At 46.8% G+C, this 21,731-nt stretch overlaps 1 protein-coding gene across 5 annotated transcripts in view; it reads left to right on the plus strand.

The window, feature by feature from the left end:
* LOC146197217 (uncharacterized) overlaps positions 1 to 21,731 on the plus strand; it is a 129,869-nt gene that overhangs the window by 1,401 nt on the left and 106,737 nt on the right. The window lies entirely within an intron of this gene.

Here is a 21,731-nt window from a genome sequence, read left to right on the forward strand (position 1 = left end):
TGATGGCTTTGATGTCGCTTTTCAGTATAAGCGGATTCATGTTGTTATTAAGCACAATTTTATTTTCCTCTGTATTCCTGCTGTTTTCTGTTCACATCCTTGGCGCGTCCTTTTCCAGGCTACCATCTCTCTGGCTTCTGCGACTGTCAGCTTGTTCATTCTGGTCTTTCAATTTTTTTTTCTTCAGTTTTTGGCATGCCTGCACAGCGAGTATCAAGTTACGTCTCGGCTGCCTCGGTCTTACTCCCTTTCGCTCGGCCCGGCTCCTTGTTCCCTGCAGTCTCCACAATTGTCGTTTTCCATTTGCAAATCTTCATTAGATACCTGCTGGGTAGAGTTTTCACTCCCGTTAGGATTTGCGAGCAGTTTGTCAGGCGGTCCGTTCATAGGCTTAGGTGCCAAGGCCTCCGCGTTCATGGCCGCCCTTTGGTTTCTCCATTTGGCAGCGGCGTGGCCGCTCCGGAACTTTCTAACTCAATAATAGGTCGAAAGTTGACCTACCGTTCAGGTTGTATCCAGGTGTGCTGGTCGTCGAACTTTTCGTCACCAAATTGGATGGCTATATTGACTTTAACCAAGTGAAAATTGTCAAAATTTCGGGAGCGATGTCCCATTCGCGAACGCTATGGCGCATAGGCTTCCACTTCAGCCATTGTCATTGTTTTGGGTACAGGTTACATTCTGACAAAAAGTACATATACATACTATTCAATTGCTTCACATTCTATGGTTTCTGGTCTATTTTTGGCGTGTTTGGACGAATAGGCACGCCGGGCTGTCTTTTTTTGATATGTGCCTCGCTTTTTGGCTAGTCGTAATGTTGAAGTCGTAGGTTTAGATGCTCTAATCTGTCCGATTGTTTTTCATTTAGGTTCCGGAGGATAGAGACGAGTAGTTTGTGGTCTATTTCAATAGTTATAAAGGCTCCTCCCAGCCAGTAGATACACTCAAAATATTCAACCGTTGATACTAGGTCAGTATTTTCTTGTCAGTTTGAGGAAAGCGCCTTGTATACGAGTACGTCAGTGCTAGTCTCATAGAATATGCGAGGATGCTGGGTTTTCCTCGTTCACTCGCTTTCGTCAGCATTGCGCTTATTCCTTTCAGTTTTGCGCATCTTTGATGAGACAGGTTTCTTTGCTGTCGTCCAGTAGTCGTGAGCTTGACTGGCAGCGAACTTCTTGCTTTACGGTATACAACGTCCCTTGCTATTTGCTGGTCCATTGACATGGGCTCTTTTCTCGAGTGAACTCGCGAAGTGGTTCCACGATCTGAGCCAACAATGGGATCAATCGGCCAACATAGTTTACTATCTCAACAGTTGAAGCTTCAAACTTCATCCGAATTCTTTGGAGCAGTCATACGCTTAATTGCCTCCACCTTGTCAAGATCTGCTGTGATGCCAGAGTTGGAGAATATCGGTTCGAAAAACTTTACTTTTCGCGATCACACACTTGGTGACGCTCAATGTCAATCCGGCTTGAGATGATTTTGGCACAAGGCAGCTGGGATGTGCTTGCTCTCTGTTGGCATCGCGTCCATCGCTGGGTCAATAAAAAGTGTCTACGCACGGTTCAAAATCGGCGATGCGAGATTCATCAACGTCGTTGTCTTGCTGTTGTCATCTTCTGTCAACCGAAATCATGTTCTCGAATCACGTATGGCATCGCGTCCATCGCTGGGTAAATGAAAAGTGTCTACGCACGGATCAAAATCGGCGATGCGAGATTCATCAACGTCGTTGTCTTGCTGTTGTCATCTTCTGTCAACAGCAATCATGTTCTCGAATCACGTATGGCATCGCGTCCATCGCTGGGTCAATGAAAAGTGTCTACGCACGGATCAAAATCGGCGATGCGAGATTCATCAACGTCGTTGCCTTGCTGTTGTCATCTTCTGTCAACAGAAATCATGTTGTTCTCGAATCACGTATGACATCGCGTCCATCGCTGGGTCAATGGAAAGTGTCTACGCACGGATCAAAATCGGCGATGCGAGATTCAACGTCGTTGTCTTGCTGTTGTCATCTTCTGTCAACAGCAATCATGTTGTTCTCGAATCACGTATGGCATCGCGTCCATCGCTGGGTCAATGAAAAGTGTCTACGCACGGATCAAAATCGGCGATGCGAGATTCATCAACGTCGTTGTCTTGCTGTTGTCATCTTCTGTCAACAGCAATCATGTTCTCGAATCACGTATGGCATCGCGTCCATCGCTGGGTCAATGAAAAGTGTCTACGCACGGATCAAAATCGGCGATGCGAGATTCATCAACGTCGTTGTCTTGCTGTTGTCATCTTCTGCCAACAGCAATCATGTTGTTCTCGAATCACGTATGACATCGCGTCCATCGCTGGGTCAATGAAAAGTGTCTACGCACGGATCAAAATCGGCGATGCGAGATTCATCAACGTCGTTGTCTTGCTGTTGTCATCTTGTCAACAGCAATCATGTTGTTCTCGAATCACGTATGACATCGCGTCCATCGCTGGGTCAATGAAAAGTGTCTACGCACGGATCAAAATCGGCGATGCGAGATTCATCAACGTCGTTGCCTTGCTGTTATCTTCTGTCAACAGCAATCATGTTGTTCTCGAATCACGTATGGCATCGCGTCCATCGCTGGGTCAATGAAAAGTGTCTACGCACGGATCAAAATCGGCGATGCGAGATTCATCAACGTCGTTGTCTTGCTGTTGTCATCTTCTGTCAACAGCAATCATGTTGTTCTCGAATCACGTATGGCATCGCGTCCATCGCTGGGTCAATGAAAAGTGTCTACGCACGGATCAAAATCGGCGATGCGAGATTCAACGTCGTTGTCTTGCTGTTGTCATCTTCTGTCAACAGCAATCATGTTGTTCTCGAATCACGTATGGCATCGCGTCCATCGCTGGGTCAATAAAAGTGTCTACGCACGGATCAAAATCGGCGATGCGAGATTCATCAACGTCGTTGTCTTGCTGTTGTCATCTTCTGTCAACAGCAATCATGTTCTCGAATCACGTATGGCATCGCGTCCATCGCTGGGTGAATGAAAAGTGTACGCACGGATCAAAATCGGCGATGCGAGATTCATCAACGTCGTTGTCTTGCTGTTGTCATCTTCTGTCAACAGCAATCATGTTGTTCTCGAATCACGTATGACATCGCGTCCATCGTTGGGTCAATGAAAAGTGTCTACATACGGATCAAAATCGGTGATGCGAGATTCATCAACGTCGTTGTCTTGTTGTTGTCATCTTGTCAACAGCAATCATGTTGTTCTCGAATCACGTATGACATCGCGTCCATCGCTGGGTCAATGAAAAGTGTCTACGCACGGATCAAAATCGGCGATGCGAGATTCATCAACGTCGTTGCCTTGCTGTTGTCATCTTCTGTCAACAGAAATCATGTTGTTCTCGAATCACGTATGACATCGCGTCCATCGCTGGGTCAATGGAAAGTGTCTACGCACGGATCAAAATCGGCGATGCGAGATTCAACGTCGTTGTCTTGCTGTTGTCATCTTCTGTCAACAGCAATCATGTTGTTCTCGAATCACGTATGGCATCGCGTCCATCGCTGGGTCAATGAAAAGTGTCTACGCACGGATCAAAATCGGCGATGCGAGATTCATCAACGTCGTTGTCTTGCTGTTGTCATCTTCTGTCAACAGCAATCATGTTCTCGAATCCCGTATGGCATCGCGTCCATCGCTGGGTCAATGAAAAGTGTCTACGCACGGATCAAAATCGGCGATGCGAGATTCATCAACGTCGTTGTCTTGCTGTTGTCATCTTCTGTCAACAGCAATCATGTTGTTCTCGAATCACGTATGACATCGCGTCCATCGCTGGGTCAATGAAAAGTGTCTACGCACGGATCAAAATCGGCGATGCGAGATTCATCAACGTCGTTGTCTTGCTGTTGTCATCTTGTCAACAGCAATCATGTTGTTCTCGAATCACGTATGACATCGCGTCCATCGCTGGGTCAATGAAAAGTGTCTACGCACGGATCAAAATCGGCGATGCGAGATTCATCAACGTCGTTGCCTTGCTGTTGTCATCTTCTGTCAACAGCAATCATGTTGTTCTCGAATCACGTATGGCATCGCGTCCATCGCTGGGTCAATGAAAAGTGTCTACGCACGGATCAAAATCGGCGATGCGAGATTCATCAACGTCGTTGTCTTGCTGTTGTCATCTACTGTCAACAGCAATCATGTTGTTCTCGAATCACGTATGGCATCGCGTCCATCGCTGGGTCAATGAAAAGTGTCTACGCACAAATCGGCGATGCGAGATTCAACGTCGTTGTCTTGCTGTTGTCATCTTCTGTCAACAGCAATCATGTTCTCGAATCACGTATGGCATCGCGTCCATCGCTGGGTCAATGAAAAGTGTCTACGCACGGATCAAAATCGGCGATGCAAGATTCATCAACGTCGTTGTCTTGCTGTTGTCATCTTCTGTCAACAGCAATCATGTTGTTCTCGAATCACGTATGACATCGCGTCCATCGCTGGGTCAATGAAAAGTGTCTACGCACGGATCAAAATCGGCGATGCGAGATTCATCAACGTCGTTGTCTTGTTGTTGTCATCTTCTGTCAACAGCAATCATGTTCTCGAATCACGTATGGCATCGCGTCCATCGCTGGGTCAATGAAAAGTGTCTACGCACGGATCAAAATCGGCGATGCGAGATTCATCAACGTCGTTGCCTTGCTGTTGTCATCTTCTGTCAACAGCAATCATGTTGTTCTCGAATCACGTATGGCATCGCGTCCATCGCTGGGTCAATGAAAAGTGTCTACGCACGGATCAAAATCGGCGATGCGAGATTCATCAACGTCGTTGTCTTGCTGTTGTCATCTTCTGTCAACAGCAATCATGTTGTTCTCGAATCACGTATGACATCGCGTCCATCGCTGGGTCAATGAAAAGTGTCTACACACGGATTAAAATCGGCGATGCGAGATTCATCAACGTCGTCTTGCTGTTGTCATCTTCTGTCAACAGCAATCATGTTGTTCTCGAATCACGAATGGCATCGCGACAATCGCTGGGTCAATAAAAAGTGTCTACGCACGGATCAAAATCGGCGATGCGAGATTCATCAACGACGTTGTCTTGCTGTTGTCATCTTCTGTCAACCACAATCACGTTGTTCTCGAATCACGAATGGCATCGTGACCATCGCAGGGTCAATGAAAAATGTCTACGCACGGATCAAAATCGGCGATGCGAGATTCATTAACGTCGTTATCTTAATGCTGTTGTCAGCTTCTGTCAACAGCAATCACGTTGTTCTCGAATCACATATGATGTCACGTCTATCGCTGGATTAATGAAACGTGTCTACGCACGGATCAAAATCGGCGATGCGAGATTCAACGTCGTTGTCTTGCTGTTGTCATCTTCTGTCAACAGCAATCATGTTGTTCTCGAATGACGTATGGCATCGCGTCCATCGCTGGGTCAATGAAAAGTGTCTACGCACGGATCAAAATCGGCGATGCGAGATTCATCAACGTCGTTGTCTTGCTGTTGTCATCTTCTGTCAACAGCAATCATGTTATTCTCGAATCACGTATGACATCGCGTCCATCGCTGGGTCAATGAAAAGTGTCTACGCACGGATCAAAATCGGCGATGCGAGATTCATCAACGTCGTTGTCTTGCTGTTGTCATCTTCTGTCAACAGCAATCATGTTCTGGAATCACGTATGACATCGCGTCCATCGCTGCGTCAATGAAAAGTGTCTACGCACGGATCAAAATCGGCGATGCGAGATTCATCAACGTCGTTGTCTTGCTGTTGTCATCTTCTGTCAACAGCAATCATGTTGTTCTCGAATCACGTATGACATCGCGTCCATCGCTGGGTCAATGGAAAGTGTCTACGCACGGATCAAAATCGGCGATGCGAGATTCATCAACGTCGTTGTCTTGCTGTTGTCATCTTCTGTCAACAGCAATCATGTTGTTCTCGAATCACGTATGACATCGCGTCCATCGCTGGGTCAATGAAAAGTGTCTACGCACGGATCAAAATCGGCGATGCGAGATTCATCAACGTCGTTGCCTTGCTGTTGTCATCTTCTGTCAACAGCAATCATGTTGTTCTCGAATCACGTATGGCATCGCCATCGCTGGGTCAATGAAAAGTGTCTACGCACGGATCAAAATCGGCGATGCGAGATTCATCAACGTCGTTGTCTTGCTGTTGTCATCTGTCAACAGCAATCATATTGTTCTCGAATCACGTATGACATCGCGTCCATCGCTGGGTCAATGAAAAGTGTCTACGCACGGATCAAAATCGGCGATGCGAGATTCATCAACGTCGTCTTGCTGTTGTCATCTTCTGTCAACAGCAATCATGTTGTTCTCGAATCACGAATGGCATGGCGACCAACGCTGGGTCAATGAAATGTCTACGCACGGATCAAAATCGGCGATGCGAGATTCACCAACGACGTTGTCTTGCTGTTGTCATCTTCTGTCAACCGCAATCACGTTGTTCTCGAATCACGAATGGCATCGCGACCATCGCAGGGTCAATGAAAAATGTCTACGCACGGATCAAAATCGGCGATGCGAGATTCATCAACGTCGTTATCTTAATGCTGTTGTCAGCTTCTGTCAACAGCAATCACGTTGTTCTCGAATCACGTATGATATCACGTCTATCGCTGGATTAATGAAACGTGTCTACGCACGGATCAAATTCGTATATGGGAGATTCATCAACGTCGTTTTCTTGCTGTTGCCATCTTCTGTCAACAGCAACCATGTTGTTCTCGAATCACGAATGGCATCGCGACCATCGCTGGGTCAATGAAGTGTCTACGCACGGATCAAAATCTGCATGCGAGATTCATCAACGTTGTTGTCTTGCTGTTGTCATCTTCTGTCAACAGCAATCACGTTGTTCTCGATCATCACGTATGGCATCGCTTCCATCGCTGTATCAATGAATGTGTCTACGCACGGATCAAAATCGGATATGCGAGATGCATCAACGTCGTTGTCCTGCTGTTGTCATCTTCTGTCAACAGCAGTCATGTTGTTCTCGAAACACGTATGGCATCGCGTTTTTCACTGGGTCAATGAAACGTGTCTACGCACGGATCAAAGTCGGCAATGCGAGATTCATCGACATCGTTCTCCTGCTGTTGTCATCTTTTGTCAACAGCAATCATGTCGTTCTCGAATCACGTATGACATCGCTGCCATCGCTGGATCAAAGGATGTGCCTACGCACGGATCAAAATCGGATATGCGAGATGCATCAACGTCGTTGTCCTGCTGTTGTCATCTTCGGTCAACAGCAGTTATGTTGTTCTCGAAACACGTATGGCATCGCGTTTTTCGCAGGGTCAATGAAGCGTGTCTACGCACGGATCAAAGTCGGCAATGCGAGATTCATCAACATCGTTCTCCTGCTGTTGTCATCTTCTGTCAACAGCAATCATGTTGTTCTCGAATCACGTATGACATCGCTTCCATCGCTGGGTCAATGAAAAGTGTACGCACGGATCAAAATCGGCCATGCGAGATTCATCAACGTCGTTGTCTTGCTGTTGTCATCTTCTGTCAACAGCAATCATGTTGTTCTCGAATGACGTATGGCATCGCGTCCATCGCTGGGACAATGAAAAGTGTCTACGCACGGATCGAAATCGGCGATGCGAGATTCATCAACGTCGTTGTCTTGCTGTTGTCATCTTCTGTCAACAGCAATCATGTTATTCTCGAATCACGTATGACATCGCGTCCATCGCTGGGTCTATGAAAAGTGTCTACGCACGGATCAAAATCGGCGATGCGAGATTCATCAACGTCGTTGTCTTGCTGTTGTCATCTTCTGTCAACAGCAATCATGTTCTGGAATCACGTATGACATCGCGTCCATCGCTGCGTCAATGAAAAGTGTCTACGCACGGATCAAAATCGGCGATGCGAGATTCATCAACGTCGTTGTCTTGCTGTTATCTTCTGTCAACAGCAATCATGTTGTTCTCGAATCACGTATGACATCGCGTCCATCGCTGGGTCAATGGAAAGTGTCTACGCACGGATCAAAATCGGCGATGCGAGATTCATCAACGGCGTTGTCTTGCTGTTGTCATCTTCTGTCAACAGCAATCATGTTGTTCTCGAATCACGTATGACATCGCGTCCATCGCTGGGTCAATTAAAAGTGTCTACGCACGGATCAAAATCGGCGATGCGAGATTCATCAACGTCGTTGCCTTGCTGTTGTCATCTTCTGTCAACAGCAATCATGTTGTTCTCGAATCACGTATGGCATCGCCATCGCTGGGTCAATGAAAAGTGTCTACGCACGGATCAAAATCGGCGATGCGAGATTCATCAACGTCGTTGTCTTGCTGTTGTCATCTGTCAACAGCAATCATATTGTTCTCGAATCACGTATGACATCGCGTCCATCGCTGGGTCAATGAAAAGTGTCTACGCACGGATCAAAATCGGCGATGCGAGATTCATCAACGTCGTCTTGCTGTTGTCATCTTCTGTCAACAGCAATCATGTTGTTCTCGAATCACGTATGACATCGCGTCCATCGCTGGGTCAATGAAAAGTGTCTACACACGGATTAAAATCGGCGATGTGAGATTCACCAACGACGTTGTCTTGCTGTTGTCATCTTCTGTCAACCGCAATCACGTTGTTCTCGAATCACGAATGGCATCGCGACCATCGCAGGGTCAATGAAAAATGTCTACGCACGGATCAAAATCTGCGATGTGAGATTCATCAACGTCGTTATCTTAATGCTGTTGTCAGCTTCTGTCAACAGCAATCACGTTGTTCTCGAATCACGTATGGTATCACGTCTATCGCTGGATTAATGAAACGTGTCTACGCACGGATCAAATTCGTATATGGGAGATTCATCAACGTCGTTTTCTTGCTGTTGCCATCTTCTGTCAACAGCAACCATGTTGTTCTCGAATCACGAATGGCATCGCGACCATCGCTGGGTCAATGAAGTGTCTACGCACGGATCAAAATCTGCATGCGAGATTCATCAACGTCGTTGTCTTGCTGTTGTCATCTTCTGTCAACAGCAATCATGTTGTTCTCGATCATCACGTATGGCATCGCTTCCATCGCTGTATCGATGAATGTGTCTACGCACGGATCAAAATCGGATATGCGAGATGCATCAACGTCGTTGTCCTGCTGTTGTCATCTTCGGTCAACAGCAGTTATGTTGTTCTCGAAACACGTATGGCATCGCGTTTTTCGCAGGGTCAATGAAGCGTGTCTACGCACGGATCAAAGTCGGCAATGCGAGATTCATCAACATCTTTCTCCTGCTGTTGTCATATTCTATCAACAGCAATCATGTTGTTCTCGAATCACGTATGACATCGCTTCCATCGCTGGGTCAATGAAAAGTGTACGCACGGATCAAAATCGGCGATGCGAGATTCATCAACGTCGTTGTCTTGCTGTTGTCATCTTCTGTCAACAGCAATCATGTTGTTCTCGAATCACGTATGACATCGCGTCCATCGCTGGGTGAATGAAAAGTGTCTACATACGGATCAAAATCGGTGATGCGAGATTCATCAACGTCGTTGTCTTGTTGTTGTCATCTTCTGTCAACAGCAATCATGTTGTTCTCGAATCACGTATGACATCGCGTCCATCGCTGGGTCAATGAAAAGTGTCTACGCACGGATCAAAATCGGCGATGCGAGATTCATCAACGTCGTTGCCTTGCTGTTGTCATCTTCTGTCAACAGAAATCATGTTGTTCTCGAATCACGTATGACATCGCGTCCATCGCTGGGTCAATGGAAAGTGTCTACGCACGGATCAAAATCGGCGATGCGAGATTCAACGTCGTTGTCTTGCTGCTGTCATCTTTTGTCAACCGAAATCATGTTCTCGAATCACGTATGGCATCGCGTCCATCGCTGGGTAAATGAAAAGTGTCTACGCACGGATCAAAATCGGCGATGCGAGATTCAACGTCGTTGTCTTGCTGTTGTCATCTTCTGTCAACAGCAATCATGTTGTTCTCGAATCACGTATGGCATCGCGTCCATCGCTGGGTCAATGAAAAGTGTCTACGCACGGATCAAAATCGGCGATGCGAGATTCATCAACGTCGTCGTCTTGCTGTTGTCATCTTCTGTCAACAGCAATCATGTTCTCGAATCACGTATGGCATCGCGTCCATCGCTGGGTCAATGAAAAGTGTCTACGCACGGATCAAAATCGGCGATGCGAGATTCATCAACGTCGTTGTCTTGCTGTTGTCATCTTCTGTCAACAGCAATCATGTTGTTCTCGAATCACGTATGACATCGCGTCCATCGCTGGGTCAATGAAAAGTGTCTACGCAAGGATCAAAATCGGCGATGCGAGATTCATCAACGTCGTTGTCTTGCTGTTGTCATCTTGTCAACAGCAATCATGTTGTTCTCGAATCACGTATGACATCGCGTCCATCGCTGGGTCAATGAAAAGTGTCTACGCACGGATCAAAATCGGCGATGCGAGATTCATCAACGTCGTTGCCTTGCTGTTGTCATCTTCTGTCAACAGCAATCATGTTGTTCTCGAATCACGTATGGCATCGCGTCCATCGCTGGGTCAATGAAAAGTGTCTACGCACGGATCAAAATCGGCGATGCGAGATTCATCAACGTCGTTGTCTTGCTGTTGTCATCTTCTGTCAACAGCAATCATGTTGTTCTCGAATCACGTATGGCATCGCGTCCATCGCTGGGTCAATGAAAAGTGTCTACGCACGGATCAAAATCGGCGATGCGAGATTCAACGTCGTTGTCTTGCTGTTGTCATCTTCTGTCAACAGCAATCATGTTGTTCTCGAATCACGTATGGCATCGCGTCCATCGCTGGGTCAATGAAAAGTGTCTACGCACGGATCAAAATCGGCGATGCGAGATTCATCAACGTCGTTGTCTTGCTGTTGTCATCTTCTGTCAACAGCAATCATGTTCTCGAATCACGTATGGCATCGCGTCCATCGCTGGGTCAATGAAAAGTGTCTACGCACGGATCAAAATCGGCGATGCGAGATTCATCAACGTCGTTGTCTTGCTGTTGTCATCTTCTGTCAACAGCAATCATGTTGTTCTCGAATTACGTATGACATCGCGTCCATCGCTGGGTCAATGAAAAGTGTCTACGCACGGATCAAAATCGGCGGTGCGAGATTCATCAACGTCGTTGTCTTGTTGTTGTCATCTTCTGTCAACAGCAATCATGTTGTTCTCGAATCACGTATGGCATCGCGTCCATATCGCTGGGTCTATGAAAAGTGTCTACGCACGGATCAAAATCGGCGATGCGAGATTCATCAACGTCGTTGCCTTGCTGTTGTCATCTTCTGTCAACAGCAATCATGTTGTTCTCGAATCACGTATGGCATCGCGTCCATCGCTGGGTCAATGAAAAGTGTCTACGCACGGATCAAAATCGGCGATGCGAGATCCATCAACGTCGTTGTCTTGCTGTTGTCATCTTCTGTCAACAGCAATCATGTTGTTCTCGAATCACGTATGACATCGCGTCCATCGCTGGGTCAATGAAAAGTGTCTACACACGGATTAAAATCGGCGATGCGAGATTCATCAACGTCGTCTTGCTGTTGTCATCTTCTGTCAACAGCAATCATGTTGTTCTCGAATCACGAATGGCATCGCGACAATCGCTGGGTCAATGAAAAGTGTCTACGCACGGATCAAAATCGGCGATGCGAGATTCATCAACGACGTTGTCTTGCTGTTGTCATCTTCTGTCAACCGCAATCACGTTGTTCTCGAATCACGAATGGCATCGTGACCATCGCAGGGTCAATGAAAAATGTCTACGCACGGATCAAAATCGGCGATGCGAGATTCATCAACGTCGTTATCTTAATGCTGTTGTCAGCTTCTGTCAACAGCAATCACGTTGTTCTCGAATCACATATGATGTCACGTCTATCGCTGGATTAATGAAACGTGTCTACGCACGGATCAAAATCGGCGATGCGAGATTCAACGTCGTTGTCTTGCTGTTGTCATCTTCTGTCAACAGCAATCATGTTGTTCTCGAATGACGTATGGCATCGCGTCCATCGCTGGGTCAATGAAAAGTGTCTACGCACGGATCAAAATCGGCGATGCGAGATTCATCAACGTCGTTGTCTTGCTGTTGTCATCTTCTGTCAACAGCAATCATGTTCTGGAATCACGTATGACATCGCGTCCATCGCTGCGTCAATGAAGTGTCTACGCACGGATCAAAATCGGCGATGCGAGATTCATCAACGTCGTTGTCTTGCTGTTGTCATCTTCTGTCAACAGCAATCATGTTGTTCTCGAATCACGTATGACATCGCGTCCATCGCTGGGTCAATGGAAAGTGTCTACGCACGGATCAAAATCGGCGATGCGAGATTCATCAACGTCGTTGTCTTGCTGTTGTCATCTTCTGTCAACAGCAATCATGTTGTTCTCGAATCACGTATGACATCGCGTCCATCGCTGGGTCAATGAAAAGTGTCTACGCACGGATCAAAATCGGCGATGCGAGATTCATCAACGTCGTTGCCTTGCTGTTGACATCTTCTGTCAACAGCAATCATGTTGTTCTCGAATCACGTATGGCATCGCCATCGCTGGGTCAATTAAAAGTGTCTACGCACGGATCAAAATCGGCGATGCGAGATTCATCAACGTCGTTGTCTTGCTGTTGTCATCTGTCAACAGCAATCATATTGTTCTCGAATCACGTATGACATCGCGTCCATCGCTGGGTCAATGAAAAGTGTCTACGCACGGATCAAAATCGGCGATGCGAGATTCATCAACGTCGTCTTGCTGTTGTCATCTTCTGTCAACAGCAATCATGTTGTTCTCGAATCACGAATGGCATGGCGACCAACGCTGGGTCAATGAAAAATGTCTACGCACGGATCAAAATCGGCGATGCGAGATTCATCAACGTCGTTATCTTAATGCTGTTGCCAGCTTCTGTCAACAGCAATCACGTTGTTCTCGAATCACGTATGATATCACGTCTATCGCTGGATTAATGAAACGTGTCTACGCACGGATCAAATTCGTATATGGGAGATTCATCAACGTCGTTTTCTTGCTGTTGCCATCTTCTGTCAACAGCAACCATGTTGTTCTCGAATCACGAATGGCATCGCGACCATCGCTGGGTCAATGAAGTGTCTACGCACGGATCAAAATCTGCATGCGAGATTCATCAACGTCGCTGTCTTGCTGTTGTCATCTTCTGTCAACAGCAATCATGTTGTTCTCGATCATCACGTATGGCATCGCTTCCATCGCTGTATCAATGAATGTGTCTACGCACGGATCAAAATCGGATATGCGAGATGCATCAACGTCGTTGTCCTGCTGTTGTCATCTTCTGTCAACAGCAGTCATGTTGTTCTCGAAACACGTATGGCATCGCGTTTTTCACTGGGTCAATGAAACGTGTCTACGCACGGATCAAAGTCGGCAATGCGAGATTCATCGACATCGTTCTCCTGCTGTTGTCATCTTTTGTCGACAGCAATCATGTCGTTCTCGAATCACGTATGACATCGCTGCCATCGCTGGATCAAAGGATGTGCCTACGCACGGATCAAAATCGGATATGCGAGATGCATCAACGTCGTTGTCCTGCTGTTGTCATCTTCGGTCAACAGCAGTTATGTTGTTCTCGAAACACGTATGGCATCGCGTTTTTCGCAGGGTCAATGAAGCGTGTCTACGCACGGATCAAAGTCGGCAATGCGAGATTCATCAACATCGTTCTCCTGCTGTTGTCATCTTCTGTCAACAGCAATCGTGTTGTTCTCGAATCACGTATGACATCGCTTCCATCGCTGGGTCAATGAAAAGTGTACGCACGGATCAAAATCGGCCATGCGAGATTCATCAACGTCGTTGTCTTGCTGTTGTCATCTTCTGTCAACCGAATCATGTTCTCGAATCACGAATGGCATCGCGACCATCGCTGGGTCAATGAAAAATGTCTACGCACGGATCAAAATCGGCGATGCGAGATTCATCAACGTCGTTGCCTTGCTGTTGTCATCTTCTGTCAACAGCAATCATGTTGTTCTCGAATCACGTATGGCATCGCGTCCATCGCTGGGTCAATGAAAAGTGTCTACGCACGGATCAAAATCGGCGATGCGAGATTCAACGTCGTTGTCTTGCTGTTGTCATCTTCTGTCAACAGCAATCATGTTGTTCTCGAATCACGTATGGCATCGCGTCCATCGCTGGGTCAATGAAAAGTGTCTACGCACGGATCAAAATCGGCGATGCGAGATTCATCAACGTCGTTGTCTTGCTGTTGTCATCTTCTGTCAACAGCAATCATGTTGTTCTCGAATCACGTATGACATCGCGTCCATCGCTGGGTCAATGAAAAGTGTCTACGCACGGATCAAAATCGGCGATGCGAGATTCATCAACGTCGTTGTCTTGTTGTTGTCATCTTCTGTCAACAGCAATCATGTTGTTCTCGAATCACGTATGGCATCGCGTCCATCGCTGGGTCAATGAAAAGTGTCTACGCACGGATCAAAATCGGCGATGCGAGATTCATCAACGTCGTTGCCTTGCTGTTGTCATCTTCTGTCAACAGCAATCATGTTGTTCTCGAATCACGTATGGCATCGCGTCCATCGCTGGGTCAATGAAAAGTGTCTACGCACGGATCAAAATCGGCGATGCGAGATTCATCAACGTCGTTGTCTTGCTGTTGTCATCTTCTGTCAACAGCAATCATGTTGTTCTCGAATCACGTATGACATCGCGTCCATCGCTGGGTCAATGAAAAGTGTCTACACACGGATTAAAATCGGCGATGCGAGATTCATCAACGTCGTCTTGCTGTTGTCATCTTCTGTCAACAGCAATCATGTTGTTCTCGAATCACGAATGGCATCGCGACAATCGCTGGGTCAATGAAAAGTGTCTACGCACGGATCAAAATCGGCGATGCGAGATTCATCAACGACGTTGTCTTGCTGTTGTCATCTTCTGTCAACCGCAGTCACGTTGTTCTCGAATCACGAATGGCATCGTGACCATTGCAGGGTCAATGAAAAATGTCTACGCACGGATCAAAATCGGCGATGCGAGATTCATCAACGTCGTTATCTTAATGCTGTTGTCAGCTTCTGTCAACAGCAATCACGTTGTTCTCGAATCACATATGATGTCACGTCTATCGCTGGATTAATGAAACGTGTCTACGCACGGATCAAAATCGGCGATGCGAGATTCAACGTCGTTGTCTTGCTGTTGTTATCTTCTGTCAACAGCAATCATGTTGTTCTCGAATGACGTATGGCATCGCGTCCATCGCTGGGTCAATGAAAAGTGTCTACGCACGGATCAAAATCGGCGATGCGAGATTCATCAACGTCGTTGTCTTGCTGTTGTCATCTTCTGTCAACAGCAATCATGTTATTCTCGAATCACGTATGACATCGCGTCCATCGCTGGGTCAATGAAAAGTGTCTACGCACGGATCAAAATCGGCGATGCGAGATTCATCAACGTCGTTGTCTTGCTGTTGTCATCTTCTGTCAACAGCAATCATGTTCTGGAATCACGTATGACATCGCGTCCATCGCTGCGTCAATGAAAAGTGTCTACGCACGGATCAAAATCGGCGATGCGAGATTCATCAACGTCGTTGTCTTGCTGTTGTCATCTTCTGTCAACAGCAATCATGTTGTTCTCGAATCACGTATGACATCGCGTCCATCGCTGGGTCAATGGAAAGTGTCTACGCACGGATCAAAATCGGCGATGCGAGATTCATCAACGTCGTTGTCTTGCTGTTGTCATCTTCTGTCAACAGCAATCATGTTGTTCTCGAATCACGTATGACATCGCGTCCATCGCTGGGTCAATGAAAAGTGTCTACGCACGGATCAAAATCGGCGATGCGAGATTCATCAACGTCGTTGCCTTGCTGTTGTCATCTTCTGTCAACAGCAATCATGTTGTTCTCGAATCACGTATGGCATCGCCATCGCTGGGTCAATGAAAAGTGTCTACGCACGGATCAAAATCGGCGATGCGAGATTCATCAACGTCGTTGTCTTGCTGTTGTCATCTGTCAACAGCAATCATATTGTTCTCGAATCACGTATGACATCGCGTCCATCGCTGGGTCAATGAAAAGTGTCTACGCACGGATCAAAATCGGCGATGCGAGATTCATCAACGTCGTCTTGCTGTTGTCATCTTCTGTCAACAGCAATCATGTTGTTCTCGAATCACGAATGACATCGCGTCCATTGCTGGGTCAATGAAAAGTGTCTACGCACGGATCAAAATCGGCGATGCGAGATTCATCAACGTCGTCTTGCTGTTGTCATCTTCTGTCAACAGCAATCATGTTGTTCTCGAATCACGAATGGCATGGCGACCAACGCTGGGTCAATGAAATGTCTACGCACGGATCAAAATCGGCGATGCGAGATTCACCAACGACGTTGTCTTGCTGTTGTCATCTTCTGTCAACCGCAATCACGTTGTTCTCGAATCACGAATGGCATCGCGACCATCGCAGGGTCAATGAAAAATGTCTACGCACGGATCAAAATCGGCGATGCGAGATTCATCAACGTCGTTATCTTAATGCTGTTGTCAGCTTCTGTCAACAGCAATCACGTTGTTCTCGAATCACGTATGATATCGCGTCTATCGCTGGATTAATGAAACCTGTCTACGCACGGATCAAATTCGTATATGGGAGATTCATCAACGTCGTTTTCTTGCTGTTGCCATCTTCTGTCAACAGCAACCATGTTGTTCTCGAATCACGAATGGCATCGCGACCATCGCTGGGTCAATGAAGTGTCTACGCACGGATCAAAATCTGCATGCGAGATTCATCAACGTCGTTGTCTTGCTGTTGTCATCTTCTGTCAACAGCAATCATGTTGTTCTCGATCATCACGTATGGCATCGCTTCCATCGCTGTATCAATGAATGTGTCTACGCACGGATCAAAATCGGATATGCGAGATGCATCAACGTCGTTGTCCTGCTGTTGTCATCTTCTGTCAACAGCAGTCATGTTGTTCTCGAAACACGTATGGCATCGCGTTTTTCACTGGGTCAATGAAACGTGTCTACGCACGGATCAAAGTCGGCAATGCGAGATTCATCGACATCGTTCTCCTGCTGTTGTCATCTTTTGTCGACAGCAATCATGTCGTTCTCGAATCACGTATGACATCGCTGCCATCGCTGGATCAAAGGATGTGCCTACGCACGGATCAAAATCGGATATGCGAGATGCATCAACGTCGTTGTCCTGCTGTTGTCATCTTCGGTCAACAGCAGTTATGTTGTTCTCGAAACACGTATGGCATCGCGTTTTTCGCAGGGTCAATGAAGCGTGTCTACGCACGGATCAAAGTCGGCAATGCGAGATTCATCAACATCGTTCTCCTGCTGTTGTCATCTTCTGTCAACAGCAATCATGTTGTTCTCGAATCACGTATGACATCGCTTCCATCGCTGGGTCAATGAAAAGTGTACGCACGGATCAAAATCGGCCATGCGAGATTCATCAACGTCGTTGTCTTGCTGTTGTCATCTTCTGTCAACCGAATCATGTTCTCGAATCACGTATGACATCGCGTCCATCGCTGGGTCAATGAAAAGTGTCTACGCACGGATCAAAATCGGCGATGCGAGATTCATCAACGTCGTTGCCTTGCTGTTGTCATCTTCTGTCAACAGAAATCATGTTGTTCTCGAATCACGTATGACATCGCGTCCATCGCTGGGTCAATGGAAAGTGTCTACGCACGGATCAAAATCGGCGATGCGAGATTCAACGTCGTTGTCTTGCTGCTGTCATCTTTTGTCAACCGAAATCATGTTCTCGAATCACGTATGGCATCGCGTCCATCGCTGGGTAAATGAAAAGTGTCTACGCACGGATCAAAATCGGCGATGCGAGATTCAACGTCGTTGTCTTGCTGTTGTCATCTTCTGTCAACAGCAATCATGTTGTTCTCGAATCACGTATGGCATCGCGTCCATCGCTGGGTCAATGAAAAGTGTCTACGCACGGATCAAAATCGGCGATGCGAGATTCATCAACGTCGTCGTCTTGCTGTTGTCATCTTCTGTCAACAGCAATCGTGTTCTCGAATCACGTATGGCATCGCGTCCATCGCTGGGTCAATGAAAAGTGTCTACGCACGGATCAAAATCGGCGATGCGAGATTCATCAACGTCGTTGTCTTGCTGTTGTCATCTTCTGTCAACAGCAATCATGTTGTTCTCGAATCACGTATGACATCGCGTCCATCGCTGGGTCAATGAAAAGTGTCTACGCACGGATCAAAATCGGCGATGCGAGATTCAATGTCGTTGTCTTGCTGTTGTCATCTTCTGTCAACAGCAATCATGTTGTTCTCGAATCACGTATGGCATCGCGTCCATCGCTGGGTCAATGAAAAGTGTCTACGCACGGATCAAAATCGGCGATGCGAGATTCATCAACGTCGTCGTCTTGCTGTTGTCATCTTCTGTCAACAGCAATCATGTTCTCGAATCACGTATGGCATCGCGTCCATCGCTGGGTCAATGAAAAGTGTCTACGCACGGATCAAAATCGGCGATGCGAGATTCATCAACGTCGTTGTCTTGCTGTTGTCATCTTCTGTCAACAGCAATCATGTTGTTCTCGAATCACGTATGACATCGCGTCCATCGCTGGGTCAATGAAAAGTGTCTACGCAAGGATCAAAATCGGCGATGCGAGATTCATCAACGTCGTTGTCTTGCTGTTGTCATCTTGTCAACAGCAATCATGTTGTTCTCGAATCACGTATGACATCGCGTCCATCGCTGGGTCAATGAAAAGTGTCTACGCACGGATCAAAATCGGCGATGCGAGATTCATCAACGTCGTTGCCTTGCTGTTGTCATCTTCTGTCAACAGCAATCATGTTGTTCTCGAATCACGTATGACATCGCTGCCATCGCTGGATCAAAGGATGTGCCTACGCACGGATCAAAATCGGATATGCGAGATGCATCAACGTCGTTGTCCTGCTGTTGTCATCTTCGGTCAACAGCAGTTATGTTGTTCTCGAAACACGTATGGCATCGCGTTTTTCGCAGGGTCAATGAAGCGTGTCTACGCACGGATCAAAGTCGGCAATGCGAGATTCATCAACATCGTTCTCCTGCTGTTGTCATCTTCTGTCAACAGCAATCGTGTTGTTCTCGAATCACGTATGACATCGCTTCCATCGCTGGGTCAATGAAAAGTGTACGCACGGATCAAAATCGGCCATGCGAGATTCATCAACGTCGTTGTCTTGCTGTTGTCATCTTCTGTCAACCGAATCATGTTCTCGAATCACGAATGGCATCGCGACCATCGCTGGGTCAATGAAAAATGTCTACGCACGGATCAAAATCGGCGATGCGAGATTCATCAACGTCGTTGCCTTGCTGTTGTCATCTTCTGTCAACAGCAATCATGTTGTTCTCGAATCACGTATGGCATCGCGTCCATCGCTGGGTCAATGAAAAGTGTCTACGCACGGATCAAAATCGGCGATGCGAGATTCATCAACGTCGTTGTCTTGCTGTTGTCATCTTCTGTCAACAGCAATCATGTTGTTCTCGAATCACGTATGGCATCGCGTCCATCGCTGGGTCAATGAAAAGTGTCTACGCACGGATCAAAATCGGCGATGCGAGATTCAACGTCGTTGTCTTGCTGTTGTCATCTTCTGTCAACAGCAATCATGTTGTTCTCGAATCACGTATGGCATCGCGTCCATCGCTGGGTCATTGAAAAGTGTCTACGCACGGATCAAAATCGGCGATGCGAGATTCATCAACGTCGTTGTCTTGCTGTTGTCATCTTCTGTCAACAGCAATCATGTTGTTCTCGAATCACGTATGACATCGCGTCCATCGCTGGGTCAATGAAAAGTGTCTACGCACGGATCAAAATCGGCGATGCGAGATTCATCAACGTCGTTGTCTTGCTGTTGTCATCTTCTGTCAACAGCAATCATGTTGTTCTCGAATCACGTATGACATCGCGTCCATCGCTGGGTCAATGAAAAGTGTCTACACACGGATTAAAATCGGCGATGCGAGATTCATCAACGTCGTCTTGCTGTTGTCATCTTCTGTCAACAGCAATCATGTTGTTCTCGAATCACGAATGGCATCGCGACAATCGCTGGGTCAATGAAAAGTGTCTACGCACGGATCAAAATCGGCGATGCGAGATTCATCAACGACGTTGTCTTGCTGTTGTCATCTTCTGTCAACCGCAATCACGTTGTTCTCGAATCACGAATGGCATCGTGACCATCGCAGGGTCAATGAAAAATGTCTACGCACGGATCAAAATCGGCGATGCGAGATTCATCAACGTCGTTATCTTAATGCTGTTGTCAGCTTCTGTCAACAGCAATCACGTTGTTCTCGAATCACATATGATGTCACGTCTATCGCTGGATTAATGAAACGTGTCTACGCACGGATCAAAATCGGCGATGCGAGATTCAACGTCGTTGTCTTGCTGTTGTTATCTTCTGTCAACAGCAATCATGTTGTTCTCGAATGACGTATGGCATCGCGTCCATCGCTGGGTCAATGAAAAGTGTCTACGCACGGATCAAAATCGGCGATGCGAGATTCATCAACGTCGTTGTCTTGCTGTTGTCATCTTCTGTCAACAGCAATCATGTTATTCTCGAATCACGTATGACATCGCGTCCATCGCTGGGTCAATGAAAAGTGTCTACGCACGGATCAAAATCGGCGATGCGAGATTCATCAACGTCGTTGTCTTGCTGTTGTCATCTTCTGTCAACAGCAATCATGTTCTGGAATCACGTATGACATCGCGTCCATCGCTGCGTCAATGAAAAGTGTCTACGCACGGATCAAAATCGGCGATGCGAGATTCATCAACGTCGTTGTCTTGCTGTTGTCATCTTCTGTCAACAGCAATCATGTTGTTCTCGAATCACGTATGACATCGCGTCCATCGCTGGGTCAATGGAAAGTGTCTACGCACGGATCAAAATCGGCGATGCGAGATTCATCAACGTCGTTGTCTTGCTGTTGTCATCTTCTGTCAACAGCAATCATGTTGTTCTCGAATCACGTATGACATCGCGTCCATCGCTGGGTCAATGAAAAGTGTCTACGCACGGATCAAAATCGGCGATGCGAGATTCATCAACGTCGTTGCCTTGCTGTTGTCATCTTCTGTCAACAGCAATCATGTTGTTCTCGAATCACGTATGGCATCGCCATCGCTGGGTCAATGAAAAGTGTCTACGCACGGATCAAAATCGGCGATGCGAGATTCATCAACGTCGTTGTCTTGCTGTTGTCATCTGTCAACAGCAATCATATTGTTCTCGAATCACGTATGACATCGCGTCCATCGCTGGGTCAATGAAAAGTGTCTACGCACGGATCAAAATCGGCGATGCGAGATTCATCAACGTCGTCTTGCTGTTGTCATCTTCTGTCAACAGCAATCATGTTGTTCTCGAATCACGAATGACATCGCGTCCATTGCTGGGTCAATGAAAAGTGTCTACGCACGGATCAAAATCGGCGATGCGAGATTCATCAACGTCGTCTTGCTGTTGTCATCTTCTGTCAACAGCAATCATGTTGTTCTCGAATC

The sequence above is a fragment of the Amblyomma maculatum genome, chromosome 3 (genome assembly GCF_055883805.1).
Source record: "Amblyomma maculatum isolate TAMU_Amacu chromosome 3, ASM5588380v1, whole genome shotgun sequence".
NCBI lineage: Eukaryota > Metazoa > Arthropoda > Arachnida > Ixodida > Ixodidae > Amblyomma > Amblyomma maculatum.